Below are 5,992 nucleotides of genomic sequence, written 5' to 3'. Positions count from 1 at the left end.
TCACCTGGGTGGGGGCTGTCCTGGGTGGGGGATCATCTGGGTGGGAGATCACCTGGGTGGGAGATCACCTGGGTTGGGGCTGTCCTCGGTGGTGGATCATCTGGGTGGGTGATCACCTGGGTGGGGGCTGTCCTGGGTGGGTGATCAGCTGGGTGGGGGCTGTCCTGGGGGTGGGGGATCATCTAGGGGGAATATAGGGGGTTCCGGCCCTGTGGCACCCCTGTTCCCCCCTCACACACACACTGAAAGAAAGCCGGTCTCCCTAGGAGGATTGGCGCAGAGCAGCATGGGGTTTGGCTTGTGGGTGCCGGGACCAGGTCTGAGTCCCAGATGTGGCTGGGCCTGACCCAGGCAGCTCCACCCCTTCCTTCCCAGGAAACACCTTTTGCTGGAGGAGTAGGAACTGGGCGTGTGTAGATTCTGCTGCCTGATCCCGGCTCCTGGCTGAGGGTTTGTGGGCTCAGATGGACTTGACACCCAGCCTCGACCCTCCTGGGTGCAGCCTTCTGGCTCCCCCAGCCCAGGCAGAGGCCATGAGTGTTGTTTCCCGGAAGGCGCTTTTGCCTGAGGGCACCAGGCTGGGCCAGGTGCTGCAGGGCGCTGACCAGCACTGGCCTGGGGGCCCTGAAGCCGCAGATAGCATCCCTCTCACACTCCCTCCTGTCTCACCACCGGCTATAAATAGACTTGGCTCCCTGCTGGCACAGGCCTCTCCCGAGGAAGCTTTTAATTCTCTGCGTCCTCTGCAGGGAGTGGCTCCCACAGGCTGGGAGGGGACAGACTGCCTGACTCTCCAGAGAGCTCTCAGGCCCCATCTGCGATGGGTGACCCTAATATTTTTTAGGGAGTCCTCCTGGGCCCTGCGTGTGGCGCTGCGGCCTTTCTTTTTGCCCACGGGGGCCCCTGCATCCCCTCCCTCCAGGCCCTGCCCTGCCCAGCCTCCCAGCCCTGTGCTCGAACCCTGTTTTCTGATTCCCAGGCCTAGGTCAGCCACTGCCAGTGTGAGGCTCGGGAAATTCCGGCGAGGAGTGTCCAGGGTAAGCCGCCTTTGACCGTTTATATGAGCATTTATATGCTCGTTTCCACAATACGCATTTATAACCTTGTATAACCGTTAAAACATTTATTGCAACTTCACTGACTTCAGGAAGATCGACCAACAGCAACTGCAAGATAGACATGCAGCCCGCGGACCCGCAGGGCTTCCTCCGCGCACACGCGGCCGCGTCGCGGGGACTTCACCCTCTGCGAAGATGCGGAGCCCGTTCCTAACGCAGCACTCACACGCCGGCGCCTTCTGAACCAGGGGCCGCTTTAGAAGCCAGGAAAGCGGCAGACCCCACCCCTCCCCCGGACAACGCACACACCCTCCGAAAGCGCGCGGTCTGCAGCCGCTCCCGGAGCCCGCCCCTCCCCCACGGGCCCTCCGAGGATCACGTGGCGGGACGAGGCGCTGGCACCCAGTGCTGACGGTCGCGGGAGCCCAGTGTACGGCGCCGGCATCAGGCTGCAGCTGCCTCGCTCCTCTCCACTTCCTGCCCCTTCCCGGCCTCGGTCCAGCCCCTCTCCGCGTCCCCCAGGTGGTCCCAGGCCACAGGGAGCAGGGTCACCTGCTGGGCGCAGGGAAGCACCCCTGAGAGGTCAGGAGGGGCGTCCGGAGCCGGGGTGGGCGGGGGCCAGTCCTCCATCGAGTCCCCCAGGGTCCCTGCACCCAGAAGGGCCAATAAACATGGCAGGTGGGTCAGCCGTGGCACTGATGGAGACTCACACAAACCCTCATCAAAACAGCAGCCCGGCCAAGGCCCGGGAGGGACGCGCTTCTCACCTCCCTCGGCTCCATTTACGTAACCGAAACCGCAGAATAAAGGGCCCCTCAGATCCCCAGGCACTGCTCCCAGGGGTGCGGGAAGGTGTCCTGGAGGCGCCTCTCCATCGCCACAGGCCCGTGGGGGCAGCCAAGGCCCGGGGAAGTCGGCGTCTCTGTGGGGAGTCGGCTGACCGCCCCACCTGCCAGGACGCGGTGGTGTCAGGACCCCGAGGCCGGCGCCGCGGTCTCGCCAAGGGCTGGTTCTGGCCCCTTTCTGTGTCCAGGAATCTCGCAAGATCTGCCGCAGGGCCGCGGCTGCATTCCGCCCCTCTATGCCCCAATTTCCCACGCCTCCTACCCGCGGCCCCCAGGCCTGGGAGCGGGTAAACAGGGTTCCAGTCCCGGGCTGGGGAGGGCCTGGAGGGAGGGGCTGCAGGGGCGTCCGTGGCTCGAAGAAAGGCCCACAGCGCCAGGCGCAGATCAGTGTCTGGCGCGACCGACGGAGACCCCCGCCTGCAGCCCCCGCGCAGCCTCCCCGCCGCCTCCCGGCACCAAGTGCGCAGCGCGGATCGCCGGGCATCCCAGGGGCGCAGGGCGCACGGACGCGCGGGGCGGCCCGAGAGGGGCTTGGGCGAGCGCGGGGGGCGCAGGGGCCGCGGCGCAGGTGGCCGCGGGAGCTGATGGGCGGGGTCTGCGTCCCCAGACAGACCCCGCGCCGCGCCCGCAGGACTGAGCCCCGCGCCCACTTACCTTCGCGACGCAGCAACTGCAGCGGCGGCGCCTCCGCGACTCGGCCGCGCGCGACCCGGTGCCCAGAGGAGCGCTAGCGCCGCCGCCCCGCGCCAGCCTGGCCCCGCCCCGCCCCGGCCCGCCCCCGGCCCCCAGCGGCCTGCGCCCTCCCCGCGCCCCGCCCCGCCCAGCGCGCTCATTGGCGGCCCCGCCCCGCCGCCCCACCCGGCCCAGGGAGCGCGCGGGGCGCACGGAGGCCTCTGCCTTACAAGGCCGGCTCCGCGCAGGCCCAGCCGGTCACCCGGCGCCCGCTCGGCGCAGGGCGCGGCCGACTCGCCGGGCCGTGGGAACCGCTGGGCAAGGGACTGCGGCGCCCCTCACCTGGCTCTTGGCCCCCCCGGGGACGACCGGACCCCTATCTCTGCGCCCCGCAGGACGCGCGTGGACGGTGCGGCAGCGCGGGATGGAGGAGCGCGGCCGCGGCCTCCTGGGGCGGGGCGGGTTGGCGGCGGGGACGCGGGGACGGTGCTGGGCGACCCCAGACCGCGTCCCATTCTCTAGGGAGCCGCAGACGGTGCAGGGAAGCGGCAGGATCGGGCTGCGGGGGTGCTCGGACCTCAAGGCGGGGCGCAGGCTGGGGACGGGGCTCCCAGGTGGGGGCACCGCGGCCGGAGTCGACCTGGGCGGGGAGTGGGTCCGTGCCAAGCGCCAAGCGCAACTGCCCGAGCCTTTCCCGCAGGAGCGGCGCGCCCCTCTCCCGGGCCTCAGCCTTGGCTCTTCCTGCGGCTCGCCGGCATGCGGCGCGGCAGTCCCGGCCACTCTTCTAGCCTAGTCTTTCTCGGGCACCTGCTGCCCCGCGCCCCCAACTAGGCTCTGCCGAGGCGGCGCATTTGGCCCGGAGCAGTCCGGGCCTCAGCAGGAGGTGGCTCCGCACGAGGTTCTGGGGCCAGGCGGACTGGGCGGCTCCGTGGTGCTAGGTGCTGGGACTCGAGGGGCGCAGGGGCCCCTTTCCTGGAGGAGGCCGAGGCGCAGCCCCCGGGAGGAAGGGGCGCCTTGGGTGACTTCCAGCTGGACTGTGTTCCGGTGACGCTGACCTCCCCCAGCCCCGCCTCTGTCCCTGCACCAGGTGTCCCGCAGACCCCGCGCCCCTGCAGAGGCAGCAGGGGAAGGCAGTAGGGCGCTGGGTGCTGGGCAGCAGGTGCTGAGGTCTCGGAGCCCGGCTTGGACCCCACCCACCCCACGGTGGTCCCGCGCCCCGCACTTCCCCTCCTCCCATTCCTCTTCTGAGAAATTCCACACTCGGAGCAGGGACGTCCGGAGAACCCGAAGCCGAGCGGCAGCCACGCTGGGGTCCCACTTTTCTCCAGCTCCGGTGGGCCGCTGCTTCCTCGTCCCACAGAGTCCAGAGCGACTCCCCTTTGCCTGCGGCAGTTCCTGCTCATGGCGTGGAAGTCATGAGATGACCTCTCCTTGTGCTCGCACTGTTGTATGAGGCACACGATGACCGTCAGTGCATCTTTCAGAACCTGTACAAACTCTCTTGACATAAATGCAGTGATTTTACAATAAAATCGCAGTGAGAGGTTCTGCCAGGCTTCAGAGTCAGACATTGTCCGGGAGCCTTTGGGAGGACAGGAGAGGCAGGGGCGCCGGTGGGTCCGGGGGTTGAGGGAGCTCTGGCAACCCCAGCCCCCATGATGAGAAGAGGACAGAGCCGAGCCTGGGGCTGCCCAGGCATCAGCACAGGACACACAGTGACCGGGGCTGCCGGGGCCTCTGCGCAGGACCCACAGTGACCGGGGCTGCCGGGGCCTCTGCGCAGGACCCACAGTGACCGGGGCTGCTGGGGCCTCTGCGCAGGACCCACAGTGACCGGGGCTGCGGGGGCCTCTGCGCAGGACCCACAGTGACCGGGGCTGCCGGGGCCTCTGCGCAGGACCCACAGTGACCGGGGCTGCTGGGGCCTCTGCGCAGGGCACACAGTGACCGGGGCTGCCGGGGTCTCTGCGCAGGAGCCACAGTGACCGGGGCTGCCCAGGCGTCAGCGCAGGACCCACAGTGACCGGGGCTGCCCGGGCGTCAGCGCAGGACCCACAGTGACCGGGGCTGCCGGGGCCTCTGCGCAGGACACACAGTGACCGGGGCTGCCCTGCCTTCATGTGGGACACACAGTGGCCGGGCTGCCCAGGCCTCTGCGCAGGAGACACAGTGAGGGGCTGCCGGGTCTCTGAGTGACCGGAGCTGGGTGTGCATCTGGGCCTGGTCCTCCCGTGGGGAATCCATGTGTTCATGAGTCTGTTTCCACGTCTGTGGGTAAAATCCAGGTTTCGGGTCACGGGTGTGTATTTCATGGTGACAGTTGGCTCCGTCGGCTCTTACAGATCACCAGGAAAAGGCACTGGATCTTGCTCAGCCGGGACAGGCGGATCCTGATTCAGGACGCGGGCCCCTCATCTGGCTGTGGCTGCCTGTCCAGTGGCCCCTCCAGGGGTGACCCTGCCCCCAGCTCTTGCTGCGCCCCAGACCTGGACAGCCTCCTTTTACCCTGCAGCTACTGAAAACCTACTCACACCCAGTGACGTTGTCCAGGCAGCGTCCTGCTGTCAACTGTTTCCGGGGTTCGTAGCAAATCACTGCAAAAGGGCTGAACACAGGTTTCCTCTCAGGGCCTAGGAGGCCGGAAGTCCAAGGCCAAGGCCAAGGCCTGCGCCTGCAGGTTCCACGTCTTCCAGCTCCTGTGGCTCCAGGTGGCCCTGGGCGTGGCCACATGGCCCCACCCCGCCTCTGTCCTCATGGGGCCTCCTCCCCCGAGTTTGTGTCTGTCTCCTTTGCTTATCAGGACCACTGTCACTGGATTTAAGGGCCACCAGGATAATCCGGGATGATCTCAAAATCTTTAATCGAGTTACATCTACAAAGATCCTATTTTAAAGTAAGGTCTTACTCTGAGGTTCTGGGTCCATGTGAGTTTTTTGGGTGGTAACCTCCCCCCCCAGCACGGATGCTTGTCCCAGCTCCACCTGCGGCACCGCGTCAGTGACCAGGAGCGTTCGCTGGGGTGCCTGTCTACCTGCTGCTGTCTCTGCGGCCTTCTGCACAGGTTCTGTGTCCACAGGGGGGAGCACCAGGCCTGGCAGCTGTCACGTAGGAGGAGGCCAGCTCTCAGGGACCAGACCCAGCTGCCCAGCACCCTGTGCCCGCCCCTGCCTGGGTTTGGGGTTGGGTTTTGTGGGCAGAGGCTCAGACTGACAGTGGAGGCTGGGAAGGGCAGTGTGGCGGGTAGCCTTGGAAGGCCTGGGCGGAAGGGATGCTGGGAGATGCTGGGGCCATCCGGGTCTGCAGTGGGAGACCAGGGCTGAAGCCCAGCTTCACTGGGAGGCCCCATGCTGAGGACGGGGGCCTGGGGAAAGAGGTGGATTTGTGGGGATTTGTGCCGCAGAAACGAAAAGGCCTCCG

General features: G+C 67.3%; 1 protein-coding gene across 3 annotated transcripts in view; it reads right to left on the bottom strand.

The window, feature by feature from the left end:
• Positions 1-2,987, bottom strand: part of LOC108294180 (tubulin polymerization promoting protein) — a 32,956-nt gene extending 29,969 nt beyond the window's left edge. The window contains exon 1 of one of the 3 annotated variants that reach the window (XM_037734028.1): positions 2,918-2,987. The gene's annotated coding sequence lies outside the window, so the exon portion shown is untranslated. Of the gene's footprint in view, positions 1-1,825; positions 2,262-2,557; positions 2,671-2,917 lie in introns of those variants that run through there. The other 2 variants (XM_017515967.1, XM_017515968.2) reach the window with 2 other exon arrangements.
• Between the last annotated feature and the right edge of the window lie 3,005 nt (positions 2,988-5,992).

This window comes from Cebus imitator, unplaced genomic scaffold, assembly GCF_001604975.1.
Source record: "Cebus imitator isolate Cc_AM_T3 unplaced genomic scaffold, Cebus_imitator-1.0 Scaffold567, whole genome shotgun sequence".
Classification (NCBI taxonomy): domain Eukaryota; kingdom Metazoa; phylum Chordata; class Mammalia; order Primates; family Cebidae; genus Cebus; species Cebus imitator.
The sequence above is the reverse complement of the archived record's forward strand: the minus strand, read 5'-3'. Positions and strand labels throughout refer to the sequence as shown.